This window comes from Trichosurus vulpecula, chromosome 1 (assembly GCF_011100635.1).
Source record: "Trichosurus vulpecula isolate mTriVul1 chromosome 1, mTriVul1.pri, whole genome shotgun sequence".
NCBI classification, from domain to species: Eukaryota; Metazoa; Chordata; class Mammalia; order Diprotodontia; family Phalangeridae; genus Trichosurus; species Trichosurus vulpecula.
The window spans coordinates 157,625,497-157,644,156 of record NC_050573.1 but is presented as its reverse complement, the minus strand read 5'-3'; the positions used below and the strand labels follow the sequence as shown (position 1 = coordinate 157,644,156).

At 38.3% G+C, this 18,660-nt stretch overlaps 1 protein-coding gene across 5 annotated transcripts in view; it reads left to right on the top strand.

Annotated features, from left to right (window-relative positions):
* The window catches only part of SLC26A7 (solute carrier family 26 member 7), a 278,008-nt gene that overhangs the window by 27,021 nt on the left and 232,327 nt on the right, over positions 1–18,660 (top strand). The gene's annotated exons all lie outside the window — the stretch shown is intronic.

The following is an 18,660-nucleotide window of genomic DNA, read 5'->3' as shown; positions in this document are numbered from 1 at the left end:
TATGGTTCTTGTTCTTATAGATTTGAATTAGTTCTTTACATAATTTGGATATGAGTCTTTTGCCAGAGAAAATTACTATCAAGTTTTTTCCCCATTATCTGTTTTCTTTTAGTTTTAGCTGTATTGATTTTGTTTGTGCAAAAATTCTTTCAATTTTATGTAATCAAAATTGACCATTTTATCTTTTGTGATCCTCTATCCTTTGAAGAAATGAATGAGCGAGTGAATGAAAAAGCATTTATTGACATGGCACCAAGCTTGGTGCTAAACACCAGGAATACAAAAACAAAAGTAAAGATAGCTCTTGCCTTCAAGGAGCTTACATTCTAATGGGGGAACAACACACAGAGAATTGTGGCCAACCAAGGGCCCTTGGTCTGGAAGGTCACATTGTTTGTGAGTAGGGTCAGACTGGAATAGATTAAGGCATCCTAAAGTTGATTTGATCATTGTTCATAGTTCCAGAACTGAAGACTGGAATTGGTGAAGCTAGAGGGTAGAGAGAAAGGGAACATGATTATCAAGGATACAGAGGTACAAGGGAGAAAAGCTATGAAGCACTTGGCAAGTTTGTGGAGGAGGTGGCTAAGAGGAGGGAGTGAAGTAAAATATGGTGACTGGGGCTGCCTTGAAATAGAAGTCCTGGAGAGACAGTCATCAAATAGAACAGCAGAGACCCCGAGAGAAGTTCTTTGGGCATGGCCATTGGTATGAGCAGTGAGGGGAATGGGTGCCCTGTGAAGGAGGTGGTCGTAAGTCCTTTCCCTATCCAAAGTTGTGAAAGGTACTTTCTTCTTTGCTCTTCTAATTTGCTTGTGATGTAACTTTTTATATCTAGGTCATGTGTCTGTTTGGAGCTTATTTTGGCCTAAGTGCAAAATGTTGGTCTAAACCTATTTTCTGCCATGCTTTTTAGTTTTCACATAAGTTTTTGTTAACTAGGGAGTCTTTTCATCAGAAGCTGAAGTCTTTGGGTTTATGGAACACTATACTACTTTATTCATTTGCTTCTGTAATTGTGTAAACAATCTGTTCCATTGATTGAACTTTATTTTTAATCAATATCAAATTGATTTTATAACTACTTTGTAGTATGGTTTGAGATTTGGTAGTGCTAGATTCCCTTCCATTCTTATTCTTTTTTTCATGGTTTCCCTCAAGGTGGTGGTTGTTTTTACATTTTTTCTCCAGATGAAGTTTATTACTTTTTCCAGGTCTGTAAATCTTAAGTAGTTTGATTAGTATAGCCCTAGATAAATGAATTATTTTTTTTAATTTAAATTTATTTATTTAACATATTTGGTTTTCAGCATTGATTTTCACAACAGTTTGAATTACAAATTTTCTCCCCATTTCTACCCTCCCCCCCACTCCAAGATGGCTTATATTCTGGTTGCCCTGTTCCCCAGTCAGCCCTCCCCTCTATCACCCCCCTCCCCTCTCATCCCCTTTTCCCTTCCTTTCTTGTAGGGCAAGATAAATTTCTACGCCCCCTTGCCTGTGTATCTTATTTTTTAGTTGCATGCAAAAACTTTTTTTTGTTTTTGAACATCTGATTTTAAAACTTTGAGTTCCAAATTCTCTCCCCTCTTCCCTTCCCACCCACCCTCAAGAAGTCGAGCAATTCAACTTAGGCCACACATGTATCATTATGTATAACCCTTCCACAATACTCATGTTGTGAAAGGCTAACTACATTTTGCTCCTTCCCAACCCATCCCGCTTTATTGAATTTTCTCCCTTGACCCTGTCCCCTATCCAAAGTGTTTGTTTTGGTTACCTCCACCCCCATCTGCCCTCCCCTCCATCATCCCCCCACCTTTTATTTTTTTTTTATTTTTTTTATCTTCCTCCCTCTTCTTTCCTGTGGGGTAAGATACCCAACTGAGTATGTATGGTATTCCCCCTCAGGCCAAATCTGATGAGAGCAAGGTTCACTCATTCCCCCCTCACCTGCCCTCTCCCCTCCTCCCACAGAACTGCTTCCTCTTGCCACCTTTATGCGAGATAATCCACCCCATTCTATCTCTCCCTATCTCCCTCTCTCAGTATGTTGCTCTCTCATCCCTTAATTTCATTTTATTTCTTTTAGATATCTTCCCTTCATCTTCAACTCACCCTGTGTCTGCTCTCTCTCTTTTACATATATATATATATATATATGCATGTACATACACACACAAACATACACATACATACATATACACATAGATATATACATACATACACATTCACTTATATATATATATATATATATATATATATATGCATATTCCCTTCAACTACCCTAATACTGAGGTCTCATGAATCATACACCTCATCTTTCCATGTAGGAATGTAAACAAAACAGTTCAACTTTAGTAAGTCCCTTGCAATTTCCGTTTCTTGATTAGCTTTTCATGCTTCTCTTGATTCTTGTGTTTGAAAGTCAAATTTTCTATTCAGTTCTGGTCTTTTCACTGAGAAAGCTTGAAAGTCCTCTATTTTATTGAAAATCCATATTTTGCCTTGGAACATGATACTCAGTTTTGCTGGGTAGGTGATTCTAGGTTTTAATCCTAGCTCCATTGACCTCCGGAATATCGCATTCCAAGCCCTTCGATCTCTTAATGTAGAAGCTGCCAGATCTTGGGTTATTCTGATTGGTTTTCCACAATATTCAAATTGTTTCTTTCTGGCTGCTTGCAGTATTTTCTCCTTGATCTGGGAGCTCTGGAATTTGGCCACAATATTCCTAGGAGATTTCTTTTTGGGATCTATTTGAGGAGGCGATCGATGGATTCTTTCAATTTCTATTTTGCCCTGTGGCTCTAGAATATCAGGGCAGTTCTCCTTGATAATTTCTTGAAAGATGGTATCTAGGCTCTTTTTTTGATCATGGCTTTCAGGTAGTCCAATAATTTTTAAATTATCTCTCCTGGATCTATTTTCCAGGTCAGTGGTTTTTCCAAGGAGATATTTCACATTGTCTTCCACTTTTTCATTCCTTTGGTTCTGTTTTATAATATCTTGATTTCTCATCAAGTCACTAGCTTCCACTTGCTCCAATCTAATTTTTAAAGTAGTATTTTCTTCAGTGGTCTTTTGGACCTCCTTTTCCATTTGGCTAATTCTGCCTTTCAAGGCATTCTTCTCCTCATTGGCTTTTTGGAGCTCTTTTGCCATTTGAGTTAGTCTGTTTTTTAAGGTGTTGTTTTCTTCAGTGTATTTTTCAGTATTTTTTTGGGTCTCCTTTAGCAAGTCATTGACTTGTTTTTCATGGTTTTCTCGCATCCTTCTCATTTCTCTTCCCAATTTTTCCTCTACTTCTCTAACTTGCTTTTCCAAATCCTTTTTGAGTTCTTCTATGGTCTGGGGCCAGTTCATGTTTTTCTTGGAGGCTTTTGTTGTAGGCTCTATGACTTTGTTGTCTTCTTTAGGCTGTATGTTTTGGTCTTCTTTGTCACCAAAGAAAGATTCCAAAGTTTGAGACTGAATCTGGGCATGTTTTCGCTGCCTGGCCATATTCCCAACCAACTAACTTGACCCTTGAGTTTTTCAGTGGGGTATGACTGCTTGTAGACTAACGAGTTCTATGTTCCACGTTTGGGGGGGAGGTGCCAGCTCTGTCAGACCCGCACTCCTCCTTCCCCAAGAACCCCCAGTCCAGACTGGGCTTAGATCTTCAGCAGGCTGTTGCACTCCTGCTCTGATCCGCCACTTAATTCCTCCCACCAGGTGGGCCTGGGGCCGGAAGTAACAACAGCTGTAGCTGCCCCACCTCCGCTGCCCCCGGGGCTGGAAGCCAAACCGCAAACTCCTTCCACTCCCGCAGCTTTTCCCACTAACCTTCTCTGCAGTCTTTGGTGTTTGTGGGTCGAGGGGTCTGGTAACTGCCGCAGCTCACATATTCAGGGCGCTAGGGCCCCCTCCGCCTGGCTTCTGGTCTGGATGGTCCACGCCGCTCAGGCTGGGCTCTGCTCCAATCCGTTCCCAGCTCCCAGCTCCCAGCTCCGTGTGGAATAGACCTCACCCAGAGACCATCCAGGCTGTCCTGGGCTGGAGCCCTGCTTTTTTCTCTGCTGTTCTGTGCGTTCTGCCGTTCTAGAATTGGTTCAGAGCCATTTTTTATAGGTTTTTGGAGGGACTTGGGTACGGAGCTCACTCTAGTCCCTGCTTATCAGCCGCCATCTTGGCTCCGCCAATCATCTAAATGAATTATTTTAGGTAGTATTTTAACTTTTGTTATATTTGCGTGGCTCAACTATGAGAAATTAGTATCTCTCTAGTTACTTAGGTCAGTCTTTATTTCTATAGAGTATTTTGTAGTTGTATTTATATGGTTCCTGACTCTGTTTTGGTAAGTGAATTCCCAAATATTTTAAAATATTCTGTAGTTATTTTGAAATGAATTTTTCTTTTTATCTATTTCTGCTGGATTTTGCTGATAATATATAGAAGTGCTGAATGATTTGTGTGGATTTATTTTATATCTTGCAACTTTGCTTAAGTTATTGTTTTCATTAATTTCAGATGGCTCTCTGTTCCTAAATTATCTAACTTTCTAGTATTATTCTAATACTTTACTACCAAATATTCTTTGATCCATTGACACTGGTTTCTTTGTTGTTCCTCAGATAAGATATGTCATCTCTAACTATGGGCATTTTTTTGGAGGCGGGGAGGTGAGGCAATCAGGATTGAGTGACTTGTCCAAGGTCACACAGCTAGTAATGTCAAGTGTCTGAGGCCAGATTTGAACTCAGGTCCTCCTGACTCCAAAGCTGGTACTCTATTCACTGTGCCACCTAGCTGCCCCTACTCTGGGCATTTTTACTGGCTGTCTCTCTACCTTGAATGTTCTCATTCTTCATCCCTGCCTCCAAGCTTCCCTGGGTTCCTTCAAGTCTCACTAAAAATCCCGCCTTCTATGAGAAGCCTTTCCTGATTCCCCTTAATTCTAGTGCCTTCCCTTTCTTGATTATCTCCAATTTAGCTTGTCTCTATCTTGTTGGTACGTAGTTGTTTGCATGTTGTCTCCCCTGTTAGACTGTGAGCTCAAGATCAAGGGCATTTTTATGGTCTTTATTTATATTACTCCACATTTAGCACAGTGCCTGGTACAATGTGGGTGCTTAATAAATGCTTGTTTACTAACTGGAAAGACCATTGACTCTTAACCTGGGTTCTAACTCTGACCCTGTAACTTTCTGTGTGAACCTTAATGTCTGTGGGGCTCATTTCATCATCTATATGATGAGGGGGTTGGACTTGGTACCAGACCACTGGAATTGGGATCAGGAAGACTTGAGTTCAAATCCTGTCTCAGATACTTACTAGCTATGTAACCTAGAATGTACTACTAGCCATGGCTCTCTGTATTGGGTTATTTTGCTGACACTGAAGTAACCTCAAAGACAAGTCTATTGAGCTGTGTAGGCTCCAAAACCCAGCTAAAGCTGCACAGTTGACAACCTTTCTCAGTCTTTCTTTTCTCATTCATAACATGTGGATAATAATGGCACCTACCTTACCGGGTCGTTGTGAGAACCAAATGAAGCAATATATTGTCAAGAGTTTAGCAAAATTTAAAGGCGTATATAAGTGTTAGCTATTAAATGTATGATCTTTTAGAGGGTGAACTTGGGATAGTGATTTCTTTTCCTTTACCTTTTTAATTTTTTTTAAGTAGTGGAGGGTTGACAAGAAGCTGCTCAAGAAATATTAGTTCTTGATCTTCTAAAAGCAAAGGCTTTCAAAATATCTAAAATGTCATTTGTAGCGGTACTGTTATTTCAGTACTTATTTTCGTTACTCCATTTGCCCCTCCACTGTGCCTTGGTTCTTGCCCTGACTGTAGCTATGAGACAACAAATGACACTGTTATTAAGGTTCTCCTTGCTTTTATGCATTTCTGTTGCTGTCCCTACACCTATCCTCAGGAGATGAGTAATAGGAGTCAGTTCAATACCAGGTACAGGAAATCTAGCGTAATGACTTATTAAGGGAAGCAAAAGGATACAGGACAGAGACATTGGCAGTGTCAGCCATGCAGTCACTATAGGTCCCAGCATTGCCAATTCAACCTAGAGGATGGCAATCAGATTCAAGGGATCTCTTGCAATATGAGAGGTTTGATACAGAGAAGTAAACAACTTACACATCAGGGCATATGTATATTGTGTGGGCAGGAGGAGGGTAGTATAGGACAGTAAAGAGGAGAAACTGGGTTGAGTACATCTTGTGCCTTTTGCCACATACCCAAGGCAATATTTAACTGTTGTTCAAACATTATTCTGCTTTGAGAGCATGACCTCCTCCACGTTGGTGTTCTGAATGTGGTACAAGATAGTCATTCTTCGATCTGGTTCTCTGATCATAAGGCATTAGTTCCTAATTGCTTGTGGTACAGGTGCTTGAAACATGGTTTGAGTCCTCCCCAAATGGTTCATGATCCATAAGGCTCATGGCCCCAGCCTAGGGACCAGCAGCTATTAGTGGTTGAATGAAAGCAGCATGGTCAAATGCAATGTGAGGTAACTTCTATGAAAAACAAAATTTGTGTTTATCATCTCATTATTCCTATTTTTAGGATTTTAGTTTTCTAATAAGCATAATTTCATTCACTCATTTCATTCAAGAAACATTTATTGAGCATTTAGTGTCAAGCCAATCAGTGAGCTTTTATGAAGTACCTACTGGGAACTGTGCGAAATGCTGGGGCTACAAAGCAGAGCAAAAACTATCCTCAAGAACTTCATAATCTGTTGAGTGAGACAACATGCAAAGAACTATGTACAAGTAAGAAACTGGATAAATTGGAGCCGATCTCAGAAGGAAGGCACTAGCATTAAGGGAGATCGGACAAGGCTTTGTGCAGAGGGAGGGATTTTAGCTGAAACTTGAAGGAAGTCAGAGAAGCAGGGAGTCAAAGATGAGGAGTGTGTGCAAAGAACTATGCTAGGTACTACGGGGATACAGAAATGGATGAAATAAGGCCCCTGCCCTCTGGGAAATGACAGACTAGCAGGGGATATGTGCACCTTTCTGATTATGCTGACTAGGGGTATTCGTTTAATTGTGAATCTGGACATTGAATGATAATAAACAGAAATGAGAGAGGGTAATACTGGTGGAAGGGAAGGCAAAAGCACGACTGTTATAAAGTGTGGAACATACAAGAGATGGATGTTGGTAAGAGGCAAGTTTGTATAGGGAAGGCACTGGATAATGGTAAGAGATAAGGCTGGGAAGATAGGTTGGGCCCAGATTGTAGGGGACCTAAACTCTGAGCTAAGGATCACAGAATATTAGAGTTGTAAAGGACCTCAGAAACCACCTAGTCCGGGGGTTCTTTTATTTTATTTTTAATTTATGGAATAAAACAAGCATTTCCATAACATAGTACAATAAAAAAGATGATTGTATGTGAAACTGCAATTTACTATGCACAAATTGCTATTCCTTTCAAATATACAACAAAATGATCATCTTTAATGTACAATGATTTATTGATAAATTTCATTACTACTTTCATATACCTCACTTATAAAAATGACCACAATATATTATTGATATGTGGGCAGCTAGGTGGTAGAGTGGATAAAGCACTAGGCCTGGAGTCAGGAAGACCTGAGTTCAAATGTGGCTTCAGACACTTACTATCTGTGTGACCCTGGGCAAGTCACTTAATGCTGTTTGCTTCAGTTTCCTTATCTGTAAAATGAGCTGGAGAAGGAAATGACACAGAGTTGGACACAACTGAAACCACTGAACACTATTGATATAAGGGGTAGGCTCATTTTTCAACACAGTTCCTAATAATGTAGTACCATTGATAATATTGCTACTTGTAATTCTTTTCAATCACTTTTAAAGCTCAATATTCTGTTCTTATAAAAACCTATAGTGGAAAACCCAATTTCACACAAATACAATATTATAAGTGGTATCAAAATTTCTATTGATTTATTCGATGAATCAGAAAGCACTTTATTCATTTATACTAAAACATAATTAGATTTCCAGGTTCAAAGACTTGTTTCAACATACTACCACTACCACAAAATGAAACTATTAGTGGCTGTTATTTAAGTGTAATAAGTAATATTTTAAGTGTAATAAGACCAAGAAAATTATATTTTTATATCAAGAGTTCCATATCCTTTCATATTTAGAAATATTTAGGTGTTTAAAATGAGATTTGCTTCTGAAAGTTAAGTGATTAGTATTCAGGTTTTTAGTTTCTTCTATTTAATTTGCAAGGTGTTTTTTAAAATTGAGAAATATTAAAATATTATTTTGTAATTTGTCATCTATAAGAACCCTTCAAAGCACTTTGGCAAGAGAAATCCACCCTGTTTCATAATAATATACTCAGTACCATACCCCGTGCTGTCACATATTTCATCAGTGAGGCTTCTTTTTAATGGGTTATTTAAATGATTTTTGAAAATACTTGAAAAACTATGTAGCATCTCATTTTTATTTCCTGATACAATTAATTGCCTATGAAGAGTGTAGTGTGTCTGGATTTCTTGAGGGGCCACGTTTTAGTCAGTGCTTTCAGGGATGCACTGGTAAATGTTTAACAATCAGCACTCTGTGGAGGGGCAGAGCATGAAAAACTTAGAAGTTTCAACTACATTATTAACATTTTCTCCCTCTATCACTTTCCCAAGCCTAGAACAAGAGTGAGGAACCTGTGACCTCAAGGCCACATGTGGCCCTCTAGGTCCTCAAGTGCAGCCCTTTGACTGCATCCAAACTTCACTGAACAAATTGAAGTTAGGATTCAAAGGACTTCACTTGAGGACCTAGAGGGCCACATGTGGCCTTGAGGTCACAGGTTCCCCACCCCTGGGACTCTAGACTATCAACCAAACTATAAATCTAGCCCTGATTTGTGGGGTTTGCCGATTTCAGAGGTGTGAATGCTCACACTGACAATTTAACAATCACCTCTCTCAAGCTGGTTTGAGCTGACTTCCACATTATATCATTTTTTGACAAAAAAATCAGTGACCTTAAATATTTTTTGATGTGCATCAGTAAATTTGCAAATAACAATTCTTCCTTCATATCAATTTCAACTATACATTACATAGGCAATGAGGTGCAAAATAGGATGATTTTAATTTCCCAAGTAATTGACCTTAGATTTTCAGACATATGGGCAATTCTCTTTCCCAGGTGTAACCATTTGAAACTGCTGTGGTGTAATTTGACAAGCATTATTATAACTATGACAATCAATAACAATAATAATCAGCTGTGGAATGAGGCTTCTTACACTTAACCACTTCTACAGCAACTTTTATAAAATGTAAACCTTGATGTTGGTGTCACAGATATGATTTTTGAAAATGTTTCTTTTTCTTTATTAAAAAGCATCTAGTATCTCTGGGAAAAGTTATCTTGTATTGTTAAAACATTCTGTATATTTGCTTTTCTATTTTCATTTCAATTTACTAGGTTTCATATCTATAACTAAAGCATTTATACAGAGGCAGGTAGATGGTACAGTGGATCTGTAGCTGGGTCTGGAGTTTGGAAGTCCCGAGTTCAGATTTGGCCTTGGGCAAGTCACTTAACTTTTGTCTGCCTCAGTTTCCTTGTTTGTAAACGGGGATAATAATAGTGCCTACTGCTCAGGGTTGTTGGAGATCAAATGAGATATTTGTAAAATGCTTAACATAGTTCCTGGCACCTACTGGACAAAACTATATAAATATTAGTTATTATCGTTATCATCATTATTGTTCTTATAAAGCATTTTCTTCTCTGTCAATAACAGTATTTGTAGATCACAGTGATAAGTATAATGGATGATATTGCCTGGATTTAGACTTTTAATTTTGTCTTTCTGCTCCTTATTTTTCTTACTGTCTTTGGATTAGTTTCAGTTGATCTTACAGATTTTCTTATTAAACTAATTATATATTTATCCATCATGATAGAGATAGGTAGGAGTTGGGACAGGGCATATGATTTCATAGAATCATTTCTCTAAAGGACCTTTGAAACCATCAAGTTCTACCCCCTCCTTCTGCAGATGGAGAAACTGAGGCTTAGAAAAATTAAATGATGTGCCCAAGGTGACATAGCTACTAAGTATCTGAAGTAGAATTTTAACTTGGGCCTTTCTGACTCCAAGCCCAGCACCTTCATAGGTGGTAGAGCGTTCCTGGTAATGAACTTCCTCGAGCAATGCAGATCTGAAACTTGCCTGAGGCATTGAGAAGTTGTTTCAACAATCTGGCTAGCAGCAGTTGTTGGGGTGAAAGACCAACACAAGCCCAACAACAAGCACGCTACCAGCACGCTGCAAAAGCCCAGGTTCTTTTGATCTGCTTTACTAAGGATAGCAACGTTAAGGGGTTAACAAGCTTACTTTAATTCAGCATACAAATACCATTCACTTAGTTTCAGGGGAAAAAGCCAGCACCCTGAAGTTCAGAGCAAATACAAACAAATTGCAAACATCGACAGACAGACCAAATGCAATTCATAGTTACCAACATCTAGGTTCAGCCCAGGAGCTCATAACAAGGGCTGGCCCAGAGTCACATGCACCACCACGGCTGTGGGTAAGAGCTCCAAAAAATAGAAAGCCAACCCCTGGTTTTATATCTTTTTCAGGGTCAAGGGTGAGTCACACATGCGACTCACCCACATGACCTAAAATCGTCACAAAGAGGCAACTTAAACCCACGTGGTCTAAAAGCCTCTGATGTCTCAAACATGTCACTTAAACCCATGTAAACTAGGCTCTCCCCTGAGGCAAAGAGGTCACCAAGGACTCCCAATCTAATCAAGAGAACAAAGGCCAAACTCTTCAAGGGCATCTGGTTGAACTAAGTGCTAAGAGCCCATTTTGATTGCCAACACAGAAGTTAAGTAACTTGCTGAGGGTCACAAAGCCAACATTTGTTGTACTTGAGAAAATGAATGATATTGAGAAATAGAATAGGGATTTTAGTATTTTTAAGTTCTATATGAAGATTTTTTAATTTTTATTTTACACATCTCACATTCAAATGCAGCAAGTAGTAATGCTACGGAATCCATCTGTGTAATGAGACTATGCAGTATGACTGTGATTGCCCCCATATATGCAAATCTCATCCCATTTGCCTGTAGTTTATTAAATCCCTGCACTGCATTTGTTGTTTGTTGGTGCCTATAAAAAACATGTTAGTGATAAGCATTTATATATGCTTACTATATGTCTGGCACATGGCAATATAAATTTAAGCAAAAAAAAAACATAAACAGTTCCTCACTTCAATGAGTTTATATTCTAATGGGGAGAGACAAAGGAAGCTGAAAATAGGGGTAGGAGGAGGAAGAGGAGGTTTCAAGGAAGCTAAAAAGGGAACATGGGGATGGGAGATGATGAAGAAATGCTGAGTGAAGCCTGGTGAGAAACAAAAAGATGGCTGGCCTGAATGCCCTCCTCAAATAGAGATTCTGGGAGGACGTATCCCATCAGAGGGAAGGGCCACAGGAAAAGTGTCCTTCTGAGGTGGAACTCCTAAGGGCTGAGATCTTCCAGGTTGAATAGGTTTCTGGAGAAGCCCAGAGAACAGCTGGTGAGAAAGAAAAAAAAAGTTAGCTTTGCTTGTTGTCTTTAATTTGATTTTTTTATATTTTTAATAGTATTTTTCCCAGTTACATGTCAAGACAATTTTTAGTATTTGTTTTTACAAGATTTTGAGTTCCAAATTTTTCTCTCTCCATCCTTCCCCTCCATTCTTCTGAAAATGGTAGGCAGTTTGATTTGGTCTGTACATGTGCTTTCATGCAAAAATATTTTCATCTTAGTCACAGTTGTGAAAAAAAGAAACAGATCAAAAGAAAAAGCACAAAAAAGAATAAAGTAAGTGAAAAAAGTATGTTTTGATCTGCATCCAGAGTCCATCAGTTCTTTAACTGGATGTGGGATAGCATCTTCCCGTGTGAATCATTTGTACTTGTGTTGGATCACTGTGTTGCTGAGAAGAGCTGAGTCATTCATAGTTGATCATCACACAGTATTGCTGGTATTGTGCACAATGTTTTCATGGTTCTGCTCATTTCACTTGGCATCCATTTGCACAAGTCTTTCCAGGTTTTTCTGAAATCTGCCTGTTCATCATTTTGTATTCCACAATAGTATTCCATTACATTCATATACCACAGCTTGTTCAGCCATTCCCCGATTGATGGGAATTTCCCCTCAACTTCCAATATTTTGCCACCACAAAAAGGGCTCTATAAATATTTTTGCACATGTAAGTCATTTTCCCTTTTTTATGATCTCTTTGGGATTCAGACCTAATAGTGGTATTGCTGGATCAAAGGGTATGCACAGTTTGGTTGCGCTTTGGGCATAGTTCCAAATTGTTCCCCAGAATGGTTGGATAAGTTCACAACTCCACTAATTTTCCCACATCTTCTCTAACATTTATTATTTTCCTTTTTTTGTCATATCAGCCAATCTGATAGATGTGAGGTAGTACCTCAGAGTCGTTTCCATTTGCACTTCTCTAATCAAAAGTGATTTAGATCACTTCTCCATATGCCTATAGATAGTTTTGATTTCTCTATCTGTAAACTGCCTGTTCATATCCTTTATCAATTGGAGAATGACTTGTATTTTTATAAATCCAGTTCTCTATATATTTGAGAAATGAGGCCCTTATCAGAGATGCTTGCTGTAAAGATTGTTTCCCAACAAAATGCAAAATAGATAATTTTGATTATGTTAAATTGAAAGGTTTTTGTACAAAAAAAGCCAATGCAACAAGAATTAGGAGGGAAGCAGAAAATTGGGAGAAAATCTTTGCAACTAGTTTCTCTGATAAAGGCCTCATTTCTAAAATATACAGGGAACTGAGCCAAATATATAGGAGTATAAGCCATTCCCCAATTGAGAAATGGTCAAAGGATATGAACAGGCAGTTTTCAGAGGAAGAAATTAAAGCTATCTATAGGCATATGAAAAAATGCTCTGGATCACTACTGATTAGAGAAATGCAAATCAAAACAACTCTCAGATACCACATCTCTCCTGTCAGATTGGCTAAAATAACAAAACAGGAGGATGACAAATGCTGGAGAAGATGTGGGAAAATTGGAACATTGTTACATTGCTGGTGGAGTTGTGAGCTGATCCAGACATTTTGGAGAGCAATTTGGAACTATGCCCAAAGGGCTATAAAAATGTTCATACCCTTTGTCCCAGCAATACCACTTCTAGGGTTGTATCCCAAAGAAATCACACAAGCGGGAAAAGGAACCCATATGTACAAGGATATTTATAGCAGCTCTTTTTGTGGTAGCCAAGAAATGGAAATCAAAGGGATGCCCATCAATTGGGGAATGGCTGAACAAGCTGTGGTATATGAAGGTAATGGAATACTATTGTGCCATAAGAAATGGGGATGAAACGGACTTCGTAACAACCTGGAAAAACCTACACGACATAATGCTGAGTGAGCGGAGCAGAGCCAGGAGAACATTGTACACAACCACAGATATATGGATTCTGTGAGGACCAACCCTGACATACTTCGCTCTTCTCAGCAACGTAAGGTGCAAGGACAACTCCAGGGGACTCACGATGGAGAATGCTATCCAGAGAAAGAACTGTGAAGTTTGATACAGATTGAGGCGCACTTCATGCTCGCCTTTTTTCTTCTCTTTTGTTTTTGTTTTTGGGTTTGTTTTTTTTTGGTTCTGTCTCTTCTTTCTCATGATTCACTCCATTGGTCATAATTCTTCTCCACAACTTGACTAGTGTATAAATTAATTCAATGCGAAGTTATACATGGTAGTTATATGAGATTCCATGCCGTCTTGGGGAGGGAGGGGGAGGGAGGGGAGAAAATCTGGATCTCAAAATTATGTAGAACTGTGTGTTGTAAACTAAAAATAAAAGAAAAATTTAAAAAAAGGAACAGCTAGTAGTACAGCGTGGATAGAATGCAGAGCTCATGAAAAAAGCTTATCAGTTAATTCATAATTCCAAGAAGGTATGAGGTCTATGGAAACTAAATTAAGTTCTACCAAAAACATATCATCTATTTTTTTGAAACAGGGTAACTATCCATATACCTCTTAGATGTTAATCTATCATGGCCAATAGGGCTTTACATAGAAAAAGAAAAAATTCTACCTACTTCCATAAAAGTAAGGAAATTATGATATAATAGGTGTTTTATACAGCCAAAAGCTTAAGTTTCAAGAAGATGATCTCTGCTGAAAAGGAAGCTGGTATAGTACCCAAAGTTTATTAATTTTTTCTGCTAACAAAATTTTGTATCAGCATAAGAACATTTTGTTTTATTTTTAAAAACTCCAAATAGAATCCTATTTAAAAAGCCCTAGGGAACTTGCTGTTACTCAAAGAAATGCACATATGAATTCTTTTGTAGAACAAAAAAAAAGATTGTTTCCCAGATTTCTGCTTTCCTTCTAATCTTGGTTGCATTGGTTTTCTTTGTGCAAAAGCTTTTTAATATAATCAAAATGATCTATTTTACATTTTGTAATGCTCCCTTTCTCTTGTTTGGTCATGAATCTATAACTCACTTAACTTCTCCTTTAAGAATTTGGATGCTGTACCACTTGGTGCATATATATTTAGTATTGCTGTGACTTCATTGTCTATGGTACCTTTTAGCAAGATATAGTTTCCTTCCTTATCGCTTTTAATTAGGTCTATTTTTGCTTTTGTCTGAGATCAGGATAGCTACCTCTGGTTTTATTTTTTTAACTTCAGCTGAAGCATAATAGATTGTGCTTAATAGATTAATAGACTGCCCCTTACCTAAATTTACTCTGTGTGTGTCTCTCTGCTTCAAGTGTGTTCCTTGTAAACAACATATTGTAGGATTCTGGTTTTTGATTCACTCTGCTATCTCCTTCCATTTTATGGGAGAGTTCATCCCATTCACATGAAAAGTTATGATTATAACTGCGTATTTCTCTCCATCTTATTTTTCTTCCTGTTTGGCCTCCCTCTTCTCCCATCCTTTCCCTCCTCAACAGTTTTGCTTCTGTTTACCACCTCCCCTGATCTGCCCTCCCTTCTGTCAGGTCCCCACCCCCTTTACTTAATCTCCTCTCTTCCTTCTTATCTGTTGGGTAAGATAGATTTCTATATTAAACTGATTGTATATATTATTCTCTCTTTGAGCGATTACTGATGAGAGTAAGGTTCAAGCGATGCCCATTGCCCACCCTCCCATCTTTTCCTCCTCTATAACAGGTTTTTTGAGCCTCTTCGTGTGAAATAATTTACCCTATTCTACCTCTCCCTTCTTTCTGCACCTTGTGTACTCCTCTTTATCATCTCTTAGTTATTTTTTGTCATTCCCTCAAATTCACCTTATACCCACACCCTCTGTTTGTGCATATTCCTTCTTTGCTGTACTATTAGTGGTACAGTCTTTAAGAATTACAAATATCATCTTCTCATGTATAGATGTAAACAGTTTAGCTCTTATGTTTTCTTTTCTCTTTTTACCTGTTTCTGATTCTCTTGGGTCTTGAAATTGGACATCAACTGTTTTGTTCAATTCTGGGCTTCTCCTTATGAGAGTTTGAAATCCTTCTATTTCATTTTAGCTTGAAGTATTACACTTAATTTTGCCATGTATGTGATTCTTGGCAGTAGTCCTAGCTCCTTTGCCTTCTGGAATATCTTGTTCCATAATCTCTGATCCTTTAATGTTGCAACTCCTAAATCCTGTGTAATGCTGATTGTGGCTCCCCAATGTTTGAATTGTTTCTTTCTGGCTACTTGCAGTATTTTTTCTTTGACCTGGTAGTTCTGTAATTTGGTTATAATGTTACTTGGAGTTTTTATTTTGGGATCTCTTTCCTGAGGTGATTGGTGGATTCTTTCAATGCCTATTTTGCCCTCTGGTTCCAGGATATTAGGGCAGTTTTCCTTGATAATTGCTAGAAAGATGCTGTCCAGGTCCTCCTTTTGATTATGGCTTTCAGGTAGTCCAATGATTCTGACATTGTCTCTTCTGGATCTTTTTTCCAGGTCAGTTGTTTTTCCAATAAGGCATTTTACATTTTCTTTTATTTTTCCATTCTTTTGAACTTGTTTGATTGATTCTTGATGTCTCATAGAGTTATTACCTTCCACTTGCCCAGTTCTAACTTTTAAGGATTTGTTTTCTTCAGTGGATTTTTGTATTCCCTTTTCCATTTGGCCAATTCTACTTATTAAGCAGTTGTTTTCTTTTCCAAGCTGTTGACTCTTATTTCATAATTCTCTTGCATCACTCTCATTTTTCTTTTCCTGATTTTTCTTCCACTTCTCTTACGTGATTTTTAAGCTCCTTTTTGAGCTTTTCCATGAGTTCTTTCTGGGCTTGAGACTACTTCCTTGTTTTCTTTGGGGTTTTGCCCATAGGTGTTTTGACACTGTTTTCTTCTTCTGAGTTTGTGTCTTGATCTTCCTTGTCCCTATAGGAACTTTCCATGGTCAAATTCTTTTTTTTAAGTTGTTTTTTTTTTGCTCATCCTTTTTGGCTTTTTTTCTTTTCTTTTAAATTTGAACTCTGCTTCTAGGGTGGAAGGAGCAATGTCTCAGGCTTCTTGTGCCCAGGGCTGTAGACCCTGGCTGTTTACCTGGTGCTGCAGTGGTGTTGCCCTGGGGCCCACAGGGGACTCAAGTCTGGTGCTGCACCTGAGGGGATCAATGGGGGACGGGGTTGGCTGATGTTCCTGGAGGCCATAAAGGTCTGGCAGCTTACCTCGTTCTAAGTTGGGGTCCTAGTGGTGGTGTCTGGCCTGTGCTGAGACTTGTGGGGTGTTTCTGCCCCAGGGCTACACTGAAGCATGTGGCTGTCTGGCTGATGGCAGCTGCCTATTTGCCCAGGGTCATGCTGAAGCACATGGAGTTCTAGCCACTGGAGACTGCCTCTTTGCCCTGGGCTATACTGAAGCATGTTGTGGTTCTCAGAACTGTAATCTATTCTCCTGGCTATGCTAAGACGTGAGTGCATGTGTGCGTGTGTGTATGTGTATGTGTGTGTGTATGTATGTGTCTGTCTGTTTGTCTGTGTGGGTATCGGGGGAATCGTGGGGCTCAGGATGTCCTGCTGGTTTGCTGAGGTGGGGCTTGCTGGCTTACTGGGATGTTTCCTGTCCTGGACTGAATTCTCCTTTTGCCATAGTAAAACAGACCTTTCTTGCCAATCTTCTAAGTTTCCTGGGCTAACATGTTGTTTCACCCCATCTTTTTGCTTGTTCTGCTGTTCAAGGATTTTTGGGGGTGCTATTTTATGATTGTTTGGAGGTGAATATGGGAGAGTTATGGTGATTTACTGCTTATTCTGCCATCTTGGCTCTCAGAAGTCTCTGTTGTTGACTTTAGTTTAAATGCCATTTTTACTGGAAAAAGGTGGATATATTTGTATTTATGCATGTGTTATACTCGGTAGTATATGAAATTTTGGCCAATATTTCACCTACCTTCTTACCCTAGGTGGAGGGACATCGTGGGACTATGCTAACTCTATAATACTGTGGCTGTTTCTGCTAATGTTTTTTTTTTAATATTTGTGGCATGTAATGTTCTGCCTCTCTGCCAAGAAGGTTGAAATATTTGGTTATATGTTCTCTAGAACATTTACTAGTTTTTCAGTTGTTCAAAATCTCACTTGCTTTGAGAAATCTTTACATTTATGTTGTTTTCATCACGTATATTTTTTCTTTCTTTTTGGTTCTGCTTGTTTCATTTTGCATTAATTCATTTAAATTCCATAGTTTCTATGAATTTCTCATATTCATAATTTCTTACTACACAGTAACATTCCATTTCATTCACATAATATATTTTCTTCTCAGTAATTTTTCATTTGATGGGCACCCAACTTGTATCTGGTTCTTTTCTAGCATAGATGCTGCTACTAATATTCTGATTTACATGGAATTTTCTTTCTTTCTTTGACCTCCTTGGAGAATAAGTCCAGTAGTATGATCAGCTTAGTCACTTTCCTCACATAATTCCATATTGTTGTACAAAATGGCTGGATCACTTCACAGCTCCACCAACAGTGTCCCTGTCTTCACACAGCCTCTCCAACATTGACCTTTTGTGAAGTCATCTTTTTCATTTTGCATGGAGTGAGATGAAACTTCACAGTTGTTTTAATTTTCATTTCTCTTTATATTAGTCATTTGAAGCATGGGGCCTGCTTTTGAAAAGTTTTCATCTCTTCTGACTACTTATCTGTTGGGAAATTGTCCTTGATGTTTTATATTTGTGCTGATTCCCTACATATAATGTACATTAGACTTGATTCCAATATATCTTACTCTACAGTTTCTCTTTTAAGTCTATCTTAATTGATCTTATTAATGCAAACCTTTTAAATTTTGTGAAAGTAAATGTCTTTTAATTTTCTCCATTCCTAGGGTAAGGTAAGAATTCTTTTTCTAGTTGTAGTTGTAAAAGTTTTCTGATCTTGTCTCTTTTTTATAGTATGACCTTTTGTATTTAAGTCATATTCCCATTTTGAGTTTATTGTAGTATATGGTGGAAAATCTTGGCCTAAATCTAATTTCCTCCAGTAATTTACATTCTTGCCTTTGTAAAACACTGGGTGATGGTTTCAGTTTGCATGTAGTGAGGGCATGGATTGTGGTGATTATGGGGTTGGTAGAGAGAAG